The sequence below is a fragment of the Bidens hawaiensis genome, unplaced genomic scaffold (assembly GCF_021521415.1).
Source record: "Bidens hawaiensis isolate Kalapana, Puna unplaced genomic scaffold, B.hawaiensis_p1.1 tig00046083_1, whole genome shotgun sequence".
Taxonomy (NCBI): Eukaryota; Viridiplantae; Streptophyta; class Magnoliopsida; order Asterales; family Asteraceae; genus Bidens; species Bidens hawaiensis.
The window spans coordinates 35417-57818 of record NW_027498204.1 but is presented as its reverse complement, the minus strand read 5'-3'; the positions used below and the strand labels follow the sequence as shown (position 1 = coordinate 57818).

The 22402-nt window shown below is 33.8% G+C and overlaps 2 pseudogenes across 1 annotated transcript; both read left to right on the top strand.

The window, feature by feature from the left end:
* The first annotated feature begins 13436 nt into the window (after positions 1-13436).
* LOC143596119 (E3 ubiquitin-protein ligase RSL1-like) lies at positions 13437-17440 on the top strand (annotated as a pseudogene).
* Positions 17441-19485: 2045 nt separating this feature from the next.
* On the top strand, positions 19486-22136 carry LOC143596118 (protein HOMOLOG OF MAMMALIAN LYST-INTERACTING PROTEIN 5-like; annotated as a pseudogene). Its single transcript, XR_013146651.1, has 6 exons — positions 19486-19579; positions 19659-19759; positions 20458-20567; positions 20892-20967; positions 21130-21261; positions 21345-22136. The product of XR_013146651.1 is annotated as a protein HOMOLOG OF MAMMALIAN LYST-INTERACTING PROTEIN 5-like (transcript).
* Positions 22137-22402: the final 266 nt, after the last annotated feature.

The window sequence follows — 22402 nt, the reverse complement described above, 5'->3', positions numbered from 1 at the left end:
GGGGTTGGGTTTATATAGGGGACTATGGGCCCCACAACCCACTCACACTTCTAATTCCATTTATTATCCAAATATTAACACACCCAATTAAGTTAACGACACACACTAATTATAGAACTTTCTGTTATTTATAATTCTCAGAAAAGTGGATGTTACACACCACCGCCGTCCCCCACCACCACCCGCAGTTCGCCACCACCACCGTCCACCACCCACCACCACCAATGTCCGCCACCACCACGGTCTACCACCACCCACCGTCACTGTCCGCCACCACCGTCCACCACCTCCACCACCACTGTCTGCCACCACCACCACCCACCGTCCGCCACCACCACTCACCACCACCCACCACCACCACCACCCCACCGTTGGCCACCACCATTGTCCCTGGCCACCACCCGCCACCGCCCCGCCACCACCACCATCCATTAACACCACCACCTACCGTCGGCCACAACCATCATCCACTACCACCACCATCGTCCACCACCCCCACCACCACCACCACCACCCACAGTCGGCCACCAACATCGTCCACACCCACCACAACCGTCCATCACCACCACCCCACCATCCACCACCACCATTCAGCTTATACAGACGATATCCAGTTTATAGGTAACTAATTTTCAGCTTATGCAGATGATATCCAGTTTATAAAACAAACAGTATTATATTTTCAGATTGCATACCCTCATACCACATATTTAGTTGCAGACATGAAATCAGATGAAATAAGATTGCAGACAGTTTTTGTCTTAAAAAAAAAACAACACTGTAACAACTCGGGTTTTCCACATACAAATTCACACCTACTACCCGACCCGTTTTATGTTCGGGAAATTTTAACAACGAAAAGTAAGCACGTTTATCGAGACATTAATATAAAATTTATAATTGTTTATGTATTTATTTAGTATAAGTTTAATTTTAGAAAATGTTCGTTTTTAGTCCAAAAACTAAACTTTAACCATCTATTGTTTCCACCTCAACTCTTCAAGGACTAAATTGCAATTGTTGCATAATACTTTTATAATCAATTGGATTCTGAACCCGTATCCATAACCCGTGACCCGTATACCCAATCCGTGACCCGTTTAGCCTACTTGAGCCACAATTGTTGTTCTAAATTAAGAATTGGATCGTGTTTATGTTTTCCCGTATCATTATCGGCCTAAAAGACTCAAGGAATTAGGAAACAAGATCAAATAATGATCCGAATTAAGTATTAACTAAACCGACTAAACCTAAAATCTATTATATAACCTAGGCTTGATCATAAATCAATTAATTGTGTCTGCACATCCCTAAGACCAGCGCGTACTGAAACCCTATGCTTAATTGTTCTATCAAAGTCTGTGATGCTCTGTTCGTCATCTTATTTCGCCGGCTCTGTTAACCTATGATAAACCCGTGCTTAATCAATGAATCAGGTAATAAATTATATGTATAGGTTCGCCTAGATGTACTGATCATTAACCCTAACATCAATTAAACGAACTCTTAACGGATTGAGCGATTTGATAAGTTAGGGTTTATGAATCAAAATTGGTTTGTTTCTAATTCTGTATATATAAATCTGTTTACGCATTTTAACCAGCTGGCACCCTAGCACAGTTGGCTAGGGTGTGTGTGCTCAAACCTGGTCCGGCCATCAGGCGCGGGTTCGAGTCCGGCTATCCATTTTTTTGTTATATTTATTTCTTTATCATTTTAATTCATATTAATGTTATAAAATATATTATAAATAATATTAAATATTAAATAAATAATATTTTATTCAAATCGATGTCATAAAAGTTAAAAGTTTCATGTCGACTAATTTCGTTCCAAGTTTTCATGTGTGTGTGTATCTTATTATTAATAATAAATCATTATTATTTAATTAAGAACCGATATTAATATTGATGTTTCTCGTTGTAAAAACGTCTTTATAAATTCACTCATATTTATTAGATATATATTATATATGTGTGTATATATATATATAAATATATGTATGTATTATTTATTTTAAACAAAATCCTAATAAATGTATTTAACATCTTAAAACGTGTTAATTATATTTTTACCATCGGATTTCGTTAAAGATTTTAAGATATAAATTTTATGCGGATTATATTTAAACGGTTGTTGTCATAATAGATCTCAACTCATATTTATTTGAGCTAATTATTCGTAGACCCGATTTTTATAACAAACAATGATTTTTATAATTGAATAATAATAAAGATCCTTAGAAAGCAATCGTTCAATCCATAACATACCAAGCATGATTGTAACTGAATCCACATCGAAATCCTAAATTCATTATACGTATTACATCATTTATAGTTTGTTCATAATATTATATCATTTAATTAGGATTCTTTTCGGTAATTCTTGAAGATCGTGATTATCGCTTTCTTGTCGTAATCATTCCCGTTTGGCTTATTCGATCAGGTGAGTTTTTTTTATCATTCCCCTATTGTACTCAATTTTCACAAACGTTTTGGGGACATATGTGTATATCATACTATACATACATATCTATATACATATATATCAAAAATAGCAAACGTGTAATTGTGTGTGATTAATCAAATCTACTTGTTATGTGCTTACGTGTCTTTGTATTCAATCGCTTGCTTGGCAACAGTCTTATTCTCATTACTTTAATTATTTACATTTCTCAACATTTATTTTGTTTAAACACCTTCAAGACAACCTTTCTAAATTCAAGACTTCTTTTCTTTTTAGGCATTGTGCGTTAAACTCGTCGTTCCGACAAATCTCCAAATTATCATCTTTCAAGTTTACCACTTGAAGGTGAGTACTTCATACCCTATTTTCCATCTTTTATTTTGGGAGTGACATTTCATACTTATTCAACAAAATGCTTTATATTTGAATCTTAAACCACAAACGTAGTTGTATACTTTACCTAAATAATTGCTCGATTTGGTGTTCTATGCTTATATGCCTATGTGTTTATCGCTTTTGGTTGGTGGAACTATAAAATCCTAGACTATTTGGCATCCCCTTATAGCAAGGTGTCGTTAATGTAATGCAATTAACGATAACTATAAAATCCTAGACTATTTGGCATCCCCTTATAGCTAGGTATCGCTAATGTGTTTAGCGATATCTATTTATCCAAATTACCACTTTTATTTATCGTTTCGTATGCAAGTTTTGTGGCTATCTTTATTATATACTAATATGATTAAACTTATGAATTGCTCACCGACCTTTGTGTTGACAAACTTTATTTTATGAAATGTTGCAGGTTTGCATCTTGGTTGATTTATGATTGTGAAGAAAACGACATCAAAGACCTTAGGATATTAGTAAAAATGAACAATATCAATTTGCCATATTTTGTGATATCTTGTTCATGGTTATTTTATGGATAATTGTTATGTGACATTTTCGATGTGGTGAAATGAAATGAGTTTATTAAATACTGTCACTTTAATTAGTGTCATGTGCTTATGGACAATCGTTACACCTCGGCATGTTCCGCCGCCTTTGGTCCGGGTGTGACAAGATGAATGGGGCTTGTTTATATAAGAATAGCAAAAACGAACTAATTATGAGCTTTTGGCCCGTTTAGGTAAGAATATACGATTTAAGGAAAGAATCAACGATTTATTCATAAAGATCTGATCTTGGACAAGGGAAAACGAATTAGGAATGGTATTTTAGTTGTATGATGTTTACTTGGACCTTAATTCACTCAAACATGCCTAAAATAAACGATTTTATACCTTAAACGAACTAGAAAACGAACTAAAGCATAAACGATCTGTGCAGATGGTTGGAGGCGGCGCGCGACGAGGATGGGGGTCTGCCCGCGCGGCGCTCCGGTGGAAGGTGGTGGCTGGTTTCACAAAATGACAGTTTTGGTCCTTATAGTTTAGTTCTTGGTTATTAAATAAACTTTTTACTTATTTGAACATGATTCAAAGTACAATGGTTTAAAGTGAATTATTAGAAACTTAATTACTCTTAAATATTTGATTTTGATTAATATTAAAGATCTAAAAATGTTTCGGGTCGGGTTATACTTAAACGAATGTGGTTTAGAAAATCCAAAATGTTACACTCGAGTCTTCACTAGTACTAATTCATATACATACACATACGCATCCCCATAATTTCATATCAACTCATTCTTACAACTCACCTGTCATATTACACATTTTCATTGTTGGTCCTCATAGAATGTCTTTCCTAAGAATCAAATATCGTAATCAACGCCGTTCACCTGCTTCTCGTGATTGTTGTTCGACTACTAGAATCGATAAAGTGTTTGCTGATGTATTCCGTTAACCAAACGACCGCTAATCTCGACAAAACTAAAATACATCGAACAAGAAATCTTATACTAACTCATATCCGTTAAAATATTATTTAAATTATATTCTCTTATTTATATCCATATCCTTAAACTATAAATTTCTAAGTACATTTAAATCCTTATCTTCAACTTTAAATTATAAATATTTTATTATCTCTTGTTTTCCTCAAAATCATGATGGTTTTCACAACTTATTTTCCACTTTATAAATCCTTATTATTAAAATTCAATTATTGAAAATTTTATTATTATTAAACTAAATTAGGTATTCTCTAAATTTAATTTTTATTTTTAAATTAAAAAATTCCATTAATTAATTTAACTTTTATTATTAAATTGACTTTTTGAGTGAACCTTCATCATAAATATTTCAACTCCCTACTTTGATTTTTTGAAAATTTTGAACGTTTTAAATAATAAATTCATAGTTGTTAGAATAGTCATGGTGGTTCATGCATTTCTAGCCTCGCATTTATCTCAATTTGTTATATGTTTCACTTTAATTTAAAATTTGTTATTTACTTAAATTTCCATCATCGATAATTCAATTTACATATTTCCAAATATTTATAACGATTTTGTGAAAAAGAAAAAATCCACGAATTCCCAATTTAATCTAATTTAATATCTTTCATTACCTAATTTGTATTTTATCTAATTTTAAAGATTTCATAGGAATAGGACTATCTCAGTGATTCGGGAATATCCGCTTCTCAATTTAATCTATTAACGATTTATTCAAATACGTATATTTTCGTATTATCATTAATATTTAAATTATTAACTATTATAATATTTTAGAATATCTTAGTCGAATTAATCTAATCTCAAAATCACAAACTTGAAAAATTATGACTTTACATTAACTTCTCTTTAAACTCATAAGTACTTAAATTTACTAAACTCGACTCACCAAAATTTTCGTTAACTATGTTTAAACTTATATTCTCGATCTTAAGAACTTCATTTCTAAAGAATACGATCTTTAAGGACTCCCACATGCCATTAACTATTTGTTATAAATTAAATCTTTGCGTAATTCATCCCCTGAATAAAATTCCTTTATCGAAGTTAATCGATTAAGATCTTGTATCTCCATCTCCTTTCCTTAATCTCGATTATCACAATAACATCTGTTTCACCAAATCTATTTTCTTCAATCGCTTGACATGTGCTTACTTGTCTTTGTATTCAATCGCTTGACATATCCCCTTGGAGAGGGTTCTCATACTATTGACCGTCGCCCGATTCGCTTGGCAACGGTCTTATTCTCATTATTTGCTCATGTTTGATTATCAGCGCCTGATTCGCTTGGCAATGGTTTAATCGACAACTTATTTGCTTATGGTTTGATTTCATTACCGCATTTATTACGTTTTGCTTATTTATTTTATTAACATTATTTTTGGTGTCATAAATTGGTGATAAACTCACTTAACATGTTTGTTGACAAAAACTCCATTTTCTACGCATATGCAGGTTGCCTGAGTTGAAGGATGGACACTTAGAAATACCTTAGGGTTATATTGAAGACAAACTTGAATTTAAATGATTGTATTTATTTATTTGAATTGTTTTGTTGTATTCGATTATTGTGTGTATTATTTGAAAAACATAATTAATTAGATATTGTCATTTATATTTATGATAGTATCTTCGAGCGGTGAGCAATCGGATCACGCCCTGGCATTTCCGCCTTAGGTTGGGGTGTGACAAGCACCTTACTCTACTTATGTTCGAAATCTCTCTTTGATTTTCATTGGATTGATCCTTGTCTCATCGACCTCTACCTTGCCCATGTCTGCAGTTGCCTTGATTACCCTTCTCCACAATGTTCACATCCGGTTTCGACATTGTGTAAACTTTCTTCTCCACGTGCTCTTACCTCGATCATCCTCCTTTTCATCTTGGTCTTTGATTCTCTCTTTAAAAAGACTTTAATCTTCCAACAATTTCCTCGTACGATGAGCCACTTTAAATAGATTCATTGCTCATCCCCAGAATACTATTAATCCTAGTATCATTTGAATACTCCTTTCTAGTCTTGTCGGATCCCATATCTGCTCATCACTATGCTCTTGGCAAAGGGGTTTAGTCTGAGTGGCATAAAGTCAATTTCCGAGTATTGTTCTATAGCAACCACGATTTCCAAGTACTTCCTTGGCATTGAATTAAGCAACTATTTTACTATTACTTCGTCCCCAAGATTCGAGCCAACGTTTTCTAATTGGGCTACTAAGTTGCTTAACTTACCTAAATAGTCTCCAATTGTCTTGTTTTCTTTCATCTTCAATGATTCCAACTTGTTTATTAGTACGAGCCTTTTGCACTTGCTTGCCTCCAATAAATCTCACCTTTAGAGTCTTCGTATCTTTTTCGCTTTTAGCTCTTAGAAACTTAAAGAAGTATGTCCGCTGGTAGAGCTTGAAACAAGATGGCCCTTGCTACCCTATTTATTTCTCGTCCATAACTTCATCGGTCACCGGTTCAATTGCTTCTCATTATTAGATACAGCCAATTCTTAGCCATATCCAAGATTAATTGTATGTATTTCCTAGTCAAAAGTCCTAGACAAAGTTTTAGTCAAAATCATAATTAAAGTCACTAATATTTATTATATGTTACATTATGTTACTTCTCAACTGGTATATCTTGTATGAGTTGTGAATACAGAACACGGTTGAATCATTTATATGGCATCACTCACAATTATTGTGCATCCAAAACATACTTCATTAAGATCGTCAAAGTATTATAATTTGTTGATGTCAGTCAAAAGACTTGAAATGAATCTTACAATCACTACATTATCATTGTTGGTGTTGACTATTGATACGATCATATTATATGAATAAGTTTATTATTATCTTTTAAGTTTATATTTTATTTAGTTTCATTATTATAGTCAAATTATGTTTCCTTATTGTTTATCTTTTTCTATTTTTATGTCTTTGTTTTCCTATATATTGTAATCTCGCTTAAGAAAAAGAATAGGAAAGAATTATTATTTTGGGTCTATTTTCTCTTCTTCTCTTGTGTTCTTGGGAGATTGACGGCTGCCTCGAATAAACCGTAACAATTGGTGCTTTCATTGAGAAAAAGAATAGGAAAGAATTATTATTTTGGGTCTATTTTCTCTTCTTCTCTTGTGTTATTGGGAGATTGACGGTTGTCTCGAATAAACCGTAACAATTGGTGCTTTCATTGAGCCTTAGCCTAGATGGCTTTGGAAGAACTCTTGTGGGAGCATCCACAATTACCTCATTTCACTGGATCCAATCCTGCCCTATGGATCTCTCAAGCCGAACGATATTTCCTCTTTTACGCGATCTATGGCGTCGAGCGATTTTCCGATGTCATTGAATCCTTCGATGATGAACCATTTTAGTGGGTTAATGGTTGGCTTCGGAGTTCAAACTTCCTCACATGGGATGATTTCACTACTACAATGCTTACTCAGTTCCATGCTAGTTCCATCAATGCAATTGTCAAGTCTGATCATGAAATCATTGTTAATGAGGAAGTTACTCAAGGATTAGGGGATGTGACCTTAGGCGGGTATGCAAGTGGTAAATATAAGCAACAAAGTGGTAATTTGGTGGTTGATAAAGATGCCAATCAAATTTACAACAATACAATTAGCTCATTGGCGCCGACGTCGTTAAAAGGGGCAACAAGGCGGCCCGTGTTGCGCCCCTTGTGGTGGTCCGTTGACATTGGCGCGAATTACACTGGAAGACTCGAATGGCGGCCATCGTGGTGCTACGTTGAGACCGCCCCACTTGTCATTGTACGACTCGAGTGGCGACCGCCATGGAAACGACATTCCGTCCTTGAGGACAAGGACGTTTTCAAGGGGTCGGGAATTGATACGATCATATTATATGAAGAAGTTTATTATTATCTTTTAAGTTTATATTTTATTTAGTTTCCTTATTATAGTCAATTTATGTTTCCTTATTGTTTATCTTTTTCTATTTTTATGTTTTTGTTTTCCTATATATTGTAACTAGCTTTAGAGCCCGTGTCACACACGTGATTATCCAAATTATAAAATTACAAGTAAAGCAAATAATTACATAACGTATATGAAAAAATGTATTATATTTATGCTTGTTTCTATACTATGTGTACATAAATTAATTTTATTTAAATCACAAAATAATTTTTTTAAATGAACTTAATAAAAAAATGCACGTGCAGAAATGTACCCGAGAACGCTCTTTCTATTGAAAATTTCGTTCTCAGTGTCACATATGTATGATTGAAAGAATTTTGGCTATTAACCAATTTCAGAAATAAGACTTTCATACAATAGTAGTTTTAACAACTCAGCCTAAATACAAATAATTGTTACCTTTATTGATATATTTATCAATTTATCACTCATCGAAGGAAAGGAGAACATTAAATTGTAACGACGAATGTTCTTTATGAACTTTATTTTTCTGAGCTACACCATGAAAAATATTTTGATATGTTTCAGGGAGATTCTTGACTTTGTCATAATGACAACATAAAAAAACATAACATGTTAACTCATTCAATTTTGTGATTATTTTGTTTTATTTGAGCATAATTTTGCATGACATGCTTCTCATACAACGTTCTGATCACCATTGAAGGAAAAGTCAACGCTTACACAACTATTTCAAATTTGATAAAAGTTGAAGCATTGATGGGTCTAGGGGTGGTATGTCGAAAGTGTTCACAATCGTTTTTTAAATTTTAATACTTGAGGGAAAAATAGTTAATTTGCCAAATCCCGAACCTTTTTATTATTTTCAAAAATGCCCTTGAAAATAATTTTGAAACTCGAATCATGTTTAAAATTATAACTTTTATCTGTTTGACATTTTCAAGTCAACACTTTGAACCCATAACAAATTTGATGATAAATCTATTTGCATTCTCAATTTTTTAAAAATACTCAGATTTCCCATTTTTGACCTATAACAAATTTTGATCCTAACTGTAAGTAACTTGAACCGAACAATATATTTACAGCTTTTGACCCATAAAATTCAAATTTAAGTTCCACAAAAAATCCGAAACAATCCTTGATAAACATACTAAGAAGTTAAATATGATAAACTTTGTTATATCTGATAGTGATTGGTATATACCATCCTTACATTTTAATATATATAAAGTTTACTAAATTAACCGAAAAATAAATGGATAGATTTAAAGCATAGATTTATAATCCATAAATTTATATGAGAATTTACAACAACAAAAAAAATAATAATAGATAAATTGATTGATTTTAAAAAAATTGATCGACTTTTAATCATATATTTATAATTTAATGATTAAAAAATAACTTTGTAAAATGAAAGTCAAGTCAACACTTTGAACCCGTTACTAATTTGATAATAAATCAATTTGCATTCTCAAACTTTTAAAAATACTCAGATTTCCCATTTTTGACCTATAACAAATTTTGATCCTAATTATAATTAACTTGTACCGAACAATATATTTACCAGCTTTTGACCCATAAAAATCAAATTTACGTTCCACAAAAACCCGAACCAATCCTTGATAAAAATACTAAGAAATTAAATATGATAAACTTTGTTATGTCTTATAGTGATTGGTATATACTATCCTTACATTTGAACATATATAGATTTTACTAAATTAACGGAAAAATAAATGGATAGATTTAAAGCATAGATTTATAATTTATAAATTTATATGAGAATTTACAACAACAACAACAACAACAATAATAGATAAATTTATTGATTTTAAAAAAATGGATGGAATTTTAAGCTTATATTTATAATTTAATGATTAAAAAATAACTTTGCAAAACGAAAGCGTATCCGAGTTTTTTTTCTTTACAATCTCCTACATTATACATATTACAATGTGTTAATGATAACATCTGAAATTATATTCTTTTCAATATTTGACAAACATGGTTTGTTGTTGATTTTTGAATTTCACCAATTATTTTGGAATATATAGTAAAAAGAATATGTTAATATTTATTTTTATAAAATTGTATAGATATAATATAAATAGAGTATAAAAGAAAAGTGAATATTTTTTGATCTATTACATATATTAGGGTTAATTAAGATCTTAGTTTTGGGGGGAAAAGAATTGTGAGAATTAACCAAAACATGACAAGTGTCCACAATTATTTTACTTTATTAGAATAGGTAGATCTCGTTTAAGAAAAAGAATAGGAAAGAATTATTATTTTGGGTCTATTTTCTCTTCTTCTCTTGTGTTTTTGGGAGATTCACGGTTGTCTCGAATAAACCGTAACAACTACTGTTTTGATTAATATGCAACTACAAAAACAACACTAAGCAAACCCCAAAAACTTTGTTCCTTTTTTTAAATATGATTACACACCACAACATGGCATGGTTGAAGCTGAGTCGAATGATCTATTTACACAAGTTGATCGGTTAGTCTTCGACTGTGAACTTCTTAGTATAAATTGTTTGTGGTGACAAGTTTATCTATCGGTATAAAATCGACAAAAAATATGTGTGTGGTCTTGTCGGATTCGATCACTTCTTGATCGGACTGCGGGAATTTTTTTTTATTGAAATTGACTTGGTTCAGATATACTTCATGGGCCTTGATTCTTGTTTTCGTTTGGTTTCTAACACAAACTTGATCTATTACTTTTCTTCCCTTTGGCTAGTCTGCTACACATCAAACCCGGTGTTGTTATTCAAATAGAATTGAAACCCGGCTCACTTTGGTCTTCCTCCATGGATCGATTAATAGCTGGATACCAATTGTTGGAAACAATGGTATATAACACACATTAAGAACACTATAGTTTTTGTGGAAAAACTTTTTCTTTATTAATAAAAACCACACTAAATCATAAAGCCCTACCAATTTATTTATACTAATTTAACTTGTAAACCAAACTAACTTAATTAGATAAGATTTAAGAAAGCAAATTAAACTAATTAAAGTGACCAAACCAAACTCAATTGCTAAGACCCAAAGTCACCCACCAAACTTAATGCTCAAGTATGAACTTTTCACATATAAAATCTAGATTATTTCTAACACTATGGACTTCTATAAATTTTATATTGAGAGGTTATCATGATAATCAAAGAAAACTTTACAGTTATAACGCAATACTATACAACATATATAATCATACAACACAATTAGAAAAATAAATACAAAACACATCTTATTAATCTCTATGTATATTTCATCTACTAGGCTTCACTTCTAGGTAAAAATTTATTAATAGATGGGCTTATAAAAAGTATTGATCCTAAAGATTATGCCTAAAATCCTATAAATATTTTTTTTACTGTCAATCCGTCCAGCCGAGAAGAAGAAGAGCAACAGATCGCCGCTTCAACACAACGTTCATCTATTACTAGAATAATTTTTAAACAATATATTAATATATAAGTAAATCCTATAAACTCCTTTTCTATATGTTCTTTTAATTTTTTTTACGTATCTATAAATTTTTATGTACATTATTTGATTTATAGGGTAGATTATAATGGGAAGTATGGTTTTTGTAGGAAAGATAAAAAGTAATCTAGTCCATTGAATTTGGACAAGGATGGTTGAGATTAGTATAAGGGGAAATCAAGTGTGAAATAAGGGGAAAGACATAAAAGGAATAACACATTTATTTACAATCTCTATTCACATACAAGACACATGTCAAATTCCCTCATCATTTTAAAGCGTCCATAACTTTTTTACGACATTTTTATTGAAAAACAAATTCACCATAATAACGAGTGTTTTTTATCTTTTATATGAGTACCATATTGTTATATAAAAATTACAAAAAAATTAGTGGGTTTTTTTATAAAGTGTGTTTTACAAAAGTTGTATTATACAGTTGTGTTTTTTTCCATTGTGTTTTTTACATTATGTCATACAATTGTATTTTTGTTGTGTTTTTTTTTCATAGTATTTTATCCATTGTGTTTTTTTTCATAGTGTTTTTTCTGTGGCTGTTTTCCAGTAACCTTTTTCTGTGACTGTTTTTCAGCCGCTTTTCGGTGAATTTTCTGGCAATTTTTCTGGCGAAATTTCTGGGGGATTGTTTTTCAGTGGCTTTCTGATGACTTTTTCGATGAAATTTTCAGAGGTGGTGGCGGTGGGTGACGGTTGTGGTGGCGGTGGGCGGTGGAGTGGTGGTGGTTGTAGGAGATAAGTAAAGATGTAAGTGAATTTTTCAGATTAATATAAGTGTGTTTTGAGATTAAAGTAAGTGAGCTTTAAAATTAAAATTAGTGGGTTTTAATATTAAAATACAGTTTTTTGAATGGCAAAACCTTTTTGATACTTGTATAATCGGAAAGAAAAAGAAAAACAATGAATTTAATGATATTAAACTTTATTTGAAAAAGGAAAAAAAACAAAACATATTAAGACAACTATGATTATTATTATTATTACTGTACTGCATATTCAGTGTTCACCACCACGCTGCAATTTCTCTCTCTCTCTCTCTCTCTCTCTCTCTCGGCAAAAAGCAGGAAGATTTGAACAACTCTGTCCTGCCCTTAAAGCTTCAAGAAAACCCTAATCCACCGTATATCATTGTAAGTGTACCTCAATTCACTCTTCATCTGTAGAAATGTACCCATTTCTTGTGCAATTCTGATATGATCGTGTACGTGTCTGTTTTTCTTGATCCGCTTAAAGTTAATGTTATTTTTGAAATCCATGGCGTTTGATGTTCGTAAAACTACTTATTTTTCTGTAATTTTGGTCTCTTTGATCATACATTGACGTAAATTTAGTCGCTGGCGAAGCTCGGACGAAAATGCTCGGCCGGACTCAATATATATATATATACACACACAGTGGCGAAGCTTGAACGAGTTGGACCCCTCAAAATGTATAACAAAATATAAACGCGGGGCCGGGCTCAAATTTTAAGTCGAAAACGTGTAAATTTACACTACTTAAAATTTTTTTGGCCGGAAATAGATAAAAGTGGGTAAATCTATCTTTTCTAACTATAATTCGAGTTCATGTATAATCGGTACACTCATGTTATTTATAATAAGTCACATCTGCCATCTAGTTAATTTTCTAAACAAATTTGTTTGATACCATGGGGAATCTAATTGATAACCCCCAACAAAATCCAGAAGATGATCATGGAGAATAACAAGAAGTAGAAGAAGAAACATTCACTTGCGAGATTTGCATCGAACCGGTTGCTCTGGCCAACAAGTTCACAAACAGCGATAAATGCGCTGATCACTCGTTTTGCACGGATTGTATCATCAAATACAGTGAAACTCGAAGAGAATGTGTCCAACATAAACTGCCCTGCCACTTCTTGCAATAATGATCTTGAACACTTATCATGCCGCCCGCAAATCTCACACCAACTGTTTGATAAATGGTGTGACGTGTTATGTGAATCAGCCGTGTTAGAAGTTAACAGGGTTTACTGTCCTAACCAAGAGTGCTCGGAGTTGATTTTGAACGAGTGTGGCGATCCTGATTTGAAGAGATGTGTGTGTCCTCATTGCAAGAAACCTTTTTGTTTCGGGTGTAAAGTGCCGTGGCATGCTAGTTCTACTTGCGAAGAGAAGATAGACGAAAACGATGCTAGTTTTGATGTTCTTTACGCGACGAATAATTGGAGGAGGTGTCCCAAGTGTGGGCATTGTATAGAACGTGATGGCGGTTGCAACATTATTCAGTGCAGGTTTGTTTTCCTTCCTACATTTGTTTATCATTTAACATACTGGTTTTGTTGGTGGTTCAAAAAATTAGATAAAAGTTATATGCTCTTTGCAGATGTGGATATAGTTTTTGCTACAGGTGTGGGAAAGAGGCAAAAGTCATGTGTGTCCATGTGGCAGAAGCAAACATATGGATGGTTTTAGGTCTTTTATGTTTTGCACTAATTATATTATTTCTCTATTCATATGTTTCCGATTTTACGTATTAGACAATGTTTGTAGCGTATTTTGTGATGGACAGAAAGATGAATATCGTTTAGATTCTTTAAATTCAAGTGTTTTTTTTTCATATTCGGTAACGTGATATAACAATTTTATGAATTTTTTAGAAGAATGGACAGATTTTATGCTCGAACTTTTTTTAAAAACATGAAAGTAAATTATGAATTGAGATCTTTAAATAGGTTGAGCCGCCCCTACCAAACCCATGCTAATAGGATATATTTCGCTTACATTGGGGTTCGTAGTAAGTTTAAGGCTTTATACTGTGCCTTGGGTTCCAAGCCTCCACGTTCATTATCAAAAATGTAATTTAATTAGTGATAGGAATTGATAACTCATGTCATATCCGGTAATAAAACCGTGCTCAATTCCGGGTGGATATACATTAATGGGCTGTTTGGTACCCTTTTAATGATTATAAATAGACTATCTCTTAAGGCTCATAGCCTCTTAATGATTAAGATGTAACCTTAAGTTTGAATGGTTAAGAGGTAACCTCTTAACCTTTCAGAAAGAATTAAAATTACCTCTTAATCATTAAGAGACTGTGAACCCTTTAAAAATGGCCTCTTAATAACCATTAAGAATTTACCAAACATCCCCTTAGTTTGTTAATTACCCAACTGTCCCATTAAGACTTCCAATCAACTTATAGATTACTATAGTATAATGAAATTAAAAAGAAAAGAAAACATACACATGTAGGATTCAGATCACATAATAAATACCCTTCCATGCTACATAGATTTTTTAAAGACAAAATGGCAAAAGACGTCCTTTAATGAAAGAAATAGCAAAAGGCATACATCATGTTTCAAATTCCTTTCACGTTACGTCCTTTGGCACTAACCCCGTTAATTTTTCTCGTTAAATCCAGTCATGTGCGCCTCATATGAAGGCAACTTAGTCATTTTACCTCTTGAGGGGTTATTTCTGTAATTAAAATCACTTAAATACTCTCTCCCCATCTCATCTCTTCTCTTTCTCTCACCTCTATCTCCGATCTCTCTAAGCCACCATCACCTCCACTTACCACCACCACCTGCCACCGTTACCAGCACCACCACTAGCATCAGGGCAGCCACGAAACTAGTATGTAGTAATGGAGTTTGGGCATCACAAGGATGTTGGTTTGCGATGGCACAACCACTCTCGTTTTCCAGCAACCAGAAGAAGCCCCCTTTAGCGGCGATTAGTGGTGATTGTAGTATCAAATGATGGTTGCAAGTCCAATCGGACCAGCGGCAAAACAAATGAAGTCCGCTGAAAATCCTAATTCCATCCTTAATTGGCTATCCGGAAACCCTAATTCCGGGTCTTAAGTTTGGTGGTGTGGTGTGTAGGTGGTTGGCCGGTGGTCCGGTGTGGTGCTGTAGAGAGAGAGAGAGAGAGGGGGGGGGAGGGAGAGGGTAGGAGGTTATTGTACAGATGATTTTATGTTGGGTATCTGGTTAAAGAAATTGATTTCAGTTGTTGGTTATTTTCATTCAAAGCTGATGGTTCATGGCGGAGGTGAGTTAAACGGTGGTTAAATGTGATAGTGGGGGGGTTGGGTAGGCGAAGAGGAGGTGAGTTAAACGATGGTTCATGGCGGATGGCGGAGGTGAGTTAAACGGTGACAGTGTGACAGTGGGGGAGGTGGGTAGGCGAAGGGGAGGGTGGGTGATTGTGTGTGTGAGAGAGAGATAGAGATGGTGGGTAGGCCGAACGATTTGGCCGGTTCTAATTTACCAAGTGGTTCAATCGGAACACTGAAACCCACTTGGGAAGGGAAGACATTCATGGTGGCAGTGTTGGGTTGCTTGGAGGGAGAGACAATGGTAGGTGGGCCAGCTATGGTGGTTCCGGTGCCAACGTTGGTGGCTCGCCGGAGAAGACGGTGGTGGCTTCCTCGCCGGAGATGAAGGTTTGGTGGTGGTGGATGAACTCAAAGAGAAGGGTTAATTAAATCGATTTTTATTATTACAATGTTTTTTAAATAAATAGGTAAAATGACCGGTTTGCCCTCATGTGCAAGGCACATGACCAGATTTAACAAAAAAATTTAACTGGGTTAGTGACAAATGACGAAACATGAAAAGAATACGAAACATGAAATACGTCTTCTGCCATTTCTTTTGTTAAAGGACATCTATTGAAAAAACGTTAAAGGACGTCTTTTGCTATTTTGTCTTTTTTAAAAACTAATCATATACCCAAATATCTATCTAGTTAGCCGTTTTAAATGTTTTGGGACTAGTCCAGCGTGTGAAAAAACCTAATTAACTGACCCATAACCAAATTAGATTATATGTATTTTTAATGCTATGTAATTTATTAATCTATATCTATATTACATTATAATGTATATAGGCACATTTTCAACTTCTTCATTCTCTCTCCTTAAGACACCGTAAAATTAAATGTACATTAATGCTCCGGCAAAGACCTAATGCATGTTACCGATCTTACTCCGGCGACATCAATTTCACTTCGGTTACGTAATGTAATAAGACGATCCAAGCAATCAAATCCATTCTTTAGATGTGTCAAGATGAATGCGAACCACCAGTGTCACTTTATAAGCCTACCTTCCGTTTCAATCCCGACACCTTTCAGGTCGCAACCCCTGTTTCACCTCCCAATTGTCGTTCATTTGACCTCTAATCGCTTTCTTCTACAACCGCTATTATCCAGGTATTCAATTTCGCATCAAAATTACGTTCCAAATTACCAAATTGTATCAATTGTATACATGATTTCATGGTACGTAATTTCAGCAATTAATTGTAATGTTTTTTTTATTTTTTTAGCAACTTAATTTGGATTGCGGTGGTAAATTGCTAACTGAATGCATTCATTTGCTATGATTATGATGCGGGGCTTTAGCCTAAAGAGCTTTGGCGGGTTAAGGTTGGCAAATTGCGGTAATGAGGCCATGGATGGAGAAACAAATGTAATATAAATATTAATTGCTTTCACTTTGAATGTATATGTAAGTTCATTTTTTTTTTAAGTTTTCATTTTTTTTTGTCAGGGTCATCACCACATGCCCGGGACTAAATTACTATGTCTTTATGAGGAACAAAGTGTTAGCAAGTTAAGGACTTCTATAAACAAGATATTGGTTTATTCGCCACTTTTTGTTTCATTTGATTAGATTTATTCGATTCATTTTCCGCTTAAACCGGTTATACTTTGGTTATTTAATTAAACCGGGCACAAAGATTTGTGGAACTAGTCACCGAACAGAACTGAATTCACAATATGGATACGATTAGAAATATCAGATAACCGAATTTACGATTTGGTTTGGTTTTTTCAAGTTCGATTTTCGCATTTTTCTGGTTTTTTTTTGCACAACTCTGCGTTCTCGCAACCTCAGCTCGATAATTAATATATAACATAATATATTATTTTTACTTATTACCAATTTTATATACAATAATAACGTATCACAACGAACCAAGCCCCTAACGACCCCCGTTGCGACCCTGAATATCTATGATCTTATATAAATTTTATTCAAACCCAAGTTTACCCGCCGGTAGGTGGACTCTATACCATGACTTCTTAGTCATCTAATCTCTTGCTATTTTAAATAAAACTCAAATCGACATGCCACAAACCAAATTCCTACTGTATCCCCGTTGCAACACGTGACCGTCTTAAAAAGGTATCGATTTAACTCAAGGTCAAAACATGTTATAGCCAGTATAGATGGTTAAAATAGGTTATTTTTTTAAAGTACTATAATAGACCGTTATATTTTCTTATAATTCTAAGCATTTATTGATATATTTATTTTAGAAACAACCTTTCATAGTTTACTTTTTTTTCAGCTTTTACTTCTTTAGTAGAGGAATTGGCTGCAATTGCTGACCTTTTGATGGTTAAAACAAGTTAAATAATCAATAGTTGTAAAAAGTTTCGAAATAACATAAATATCAAGGAATGCATTATTTGAATATTAATTAAATTAATTCATATTTATAAATATTTAGATTTCTGTTGTTGTTTTTATTAGAATTTATTTATAATATTTGTTAATAGTAATACTTAGTTAAGTGCATGTTGTTGTTATTGGTTAAAATTATTATTAATAGTATTTTGATTATTTACAACTTATGATATTTCTATTATTGTTTTCATTGTAATCAATAGTATTAGTATAATTAATATAACTATTTTAAATGTTATTATTATTGTTATTTGATTAAGTATGTCATGCTTAGGACACACTAATGCAATTAACTCGAAAACTTTAATTTAAATAAAACTATAAAATAAATAAATAAAAAGAAAACTAACATATTACTCTACAGTATATCGCAATATGATTGACATAAACGAATAACGTCTTGCAAATTGTCTTGTGTTGACCTTAAACACTTCTCACTCTCTTTGTCTCATTTTTCTTGTTTTTACTAAACCTCCACTAAGATCTCTTGCATTGACCTATAGTGAACTACGATACAGTCATGAATCGTACCGATGTCATCGAATTTCTATAGCATCTCCACCCAAACTAGACCATACCGGCTGAATACGTGTTGTGTCCCCGCCTCAACACTCAGACACACCTACTAGTATATTCAAATGTGTTATGGCAATTTATTCCATGCTCACAAAATTTCATTGATAAGGATTGAGCGGCATTGCCACTTCGACCCGAACCAAAAAAATCCCTTAGATATGACACAAAAATGATCTTATTATATTCTTGATTAGAGATTTCTTATGAAAAAAACGAATCGGAGTTTGAAGAGGGAGAAGGGGGAGATTTCTTATTTAATCACATAGCGTGGGCTCCCAGGGGATACCTTTAGGACTTTCTATTTGCTTATTCAAAAGCCCAATAAAATGAGATTTCCATATCGGTCTGTCAAAGCTTCCTGTTTATGCTATTTTAGCTAGACTCAAATTCATAGTCAACCAAACTATTATAACCTTACTATAGCCTTTAAAACCGATTAACCGTTTCCGCTATAATATGTTGTTTATGATTATGGTTATCCATTAACTGACATTCGGTTATGGTTTACAGTGGTGCAATGTTAAAAAAAAAAAGTTTTGGTTTTTAAAACACTATTTGAAAATTGCAAATGACGTGGCAGTGGTTAATTATTACACGCGTAGAGTAAGCAAAGCAACTACATCCTCCTCGATCAAAACCTTGTTGGTTTCCGGTGTAAACAAACCTTGATGGCGAACGAGAACGAACCAGCGAAGCTACTGTTGCCTTACCTTCAACGAGCCGATGAATTGCAAAAGCACGAGCCTCTCGTCGCCTACTACTGTACGCATCTCTCACTTTTACACTAAAACCCTAATATTAATAATATTCTCACAACTTATTTTGATGATGATGATTTTAGGTCGGTTTTATGCGATGGAACGAGGATTGAAGATTCCGCAGAGTGAGCGAACGAAAACCACAAGCTCTATACTTGTATCCCTTATGAAACAGCTTGAAAAGGTTTTATTTCTTCTCAAAACCTAATTATTTTTTATGTTTTCATTCGGTAATTTGATTTTAATGGATTGTAGATGATTATGTTGATGATTTACCTTATTATGTTCTTATCTAGGGTTGGATTTTGGGAATTTTTATATTGACAGCTTTATTTTATAAAAATGCTTATTGCCTAGGAGAAAATGAATTGCTTCAGTGGTTTCTACGAGAGAGGTGAAACTGCTTTGGTTTCTAGACGATCCGCTATTTGAAATCGCGGATCCTGTCAGTGACTGACTGTCTGCTGAGTTGGACAATTTACACATGTTTCGCCAATTCAATTCACAACCCATTGAGCATCTTACCTGACTTTGTTCTGTACACGATCCGCCATTTAAAATGGTGGATTCTGCGTGTTTCATAGTGGTTCTTCGTTTTGAAATCGCGGAACACAAAGGAATTGCCCAGCTCAGCAGACAAACACTGATACAGTCTGCAACGATGTTACGGTCTGTCATTCAAATGGCGGATCGCCGAGAAACCATAACATTTTCATCATGCTGCATTTCTCTGGTAGTAGCTACTGATTAATTTTTCTATTTTTGTATTATCATAGAGTAATGATTTATGCAGGAACTAGGGGTAATTTTGTTTTCTTTGTGTAGAAAGTATTTGGTTATGTAGTCAACTAGTCATCATTTAGGTTGCTTATTTAACTACAGGATAAGAAGTCACTGCAGTTAGGGCCTGATGACCATCTCTATCTGGAAGGATTTGCGTCAAATGTCTTTGCAAAGGCCGATAAGCAAGACCGAGCCGGGAGGGCTGATCTGTATGATAAATTTTACTTCTTATGATATAGCTATTTTAACACTGGTTTGCTAGAGAGTTAAATGCACATATATTGTTTTATTGTGCTTAAAAAGGCTTCCAAATTCAAATGCCAATGTTTTCAAGTGCTTAATGAATAATTTTTTTATAGGTATTGTCAAACAGTATTCATTTAAGAACATGTAACTGTATCTCTTGCAAAAAAAAACCTTGGTCAATTTGTTTCCTAATCGTTTTAATCAGTCCACGCATATAACCTTATAACTGTAGTGGTGATTTGGTGACTAGGATTATAACATTAATACTTTATCCAAACTTGTCACAGCAATACCGCCAAGACGTTTTATGCTGCCAGCATTTTCTTTGAAATACTTAACCAGTTTGGTGAACTTCAGATGTGAGTCCAACTTCTACAAATAATCTGATTGCCTTTATACCTTTTTTTTTGTTTATTCTCATTGCCACTTTTATTTTCTTTCTTTTTCTTAATAGGTAAACTTAATACTTAACAGATGAACAAAAGAAATTTTGATCGATTATAACTGGTTTTTTTTTCATAATAGCTTGAGCAGAAACAGAAGTATGCAGCATGGAAAGCAGCAGATATAAGAAAAGCTATAAAAGAAGGAAGGAAGCCTGTACCCGGTCCCCCTGGGGGTGATAAGGATCTCTCTGACACATCAAGCAATGGATATGTAAGATCTTATTAAACAAATTATAAAGTTATTGTTGAATAAAAAGTGGGTCAACCTGACTTTGACATTTTGGATGTTGACAGGACCTGGAACCTAGCAGGAGTGAGCCACCACCAACCACCAAAACCGCACCAGAATCACATCAATCACCCCAGTTTTACGACAGAAATGACTCCCAACGGTTCACAACTAGTCTTCCATCACCGCCACGTGATATGCCACCTCCACCATCTTCAAACATCCAACAACCACCACCTTCAAATTTTCAACCACTTACTTCAAGTTTTCAGCCATCATCTTCAACCTTCTCGCAGCCACCGCCACCAACTTATTCTTCTGATGAATACCCATCCAATAACTTTCAGCAACATCCTTCGCAGAGTTATCACCATCCGTCATCTTATCCACAAGAACCTCAACATCACATTTCCCAAAACTACCCTTCTCAAGACCCCCCTTTAACATATCCAAATTTCCAGTCTTACCCTAGTTTTTCCGAAACTACCCTTCCAGCCGCACCAGCTCATTATCCATCATCTTATTATCAAGGCTCTGAACAATCCTATTCTCCTTCAGCTACTAGACCAACAGATTATCCATCTGCAGCTCAGTACAATCCAAATGCAACAAATGGGTCGGGTCCAGTTCCAGAACCTACACCTGCACCTGCACCGACTTCTGCACAGTCTTATCAGTATGACAGTAATTACCAACCTCCCCCTGAGAAGATTGCGGAGGCGCACAAGGCTGCAAGGTTTGCCGTTGGAGCATTGGCGTTTGATGATGTTTTTGTTGCTGTAGATTACCGTAAAAAATCTCTTGAATTGCTTACTAATCCATCTGCGAGTGTTTTAAGTTGCTGCTGGACCTGTTAAACTTGCATATCAATTATCAACCTTTTGTTTTGGTGGTTTATTCTGGTTTTGTGGTTATATATATTTATATGCTTGCTATAAATGTTTTTTTTTGTTGTAATATATAACATATTCGACTGAAAATGGCATTTTATAATTTGAGATCTTCACAATGTAGATACTTTAGATTTGAGGATTACCAGCTGGCAGATGACTACAACTTATCTATGTTTCTGCTAAAAAACACATCTGCAAATTTTGCATCACATTTGCAATTTGTTGGTGCA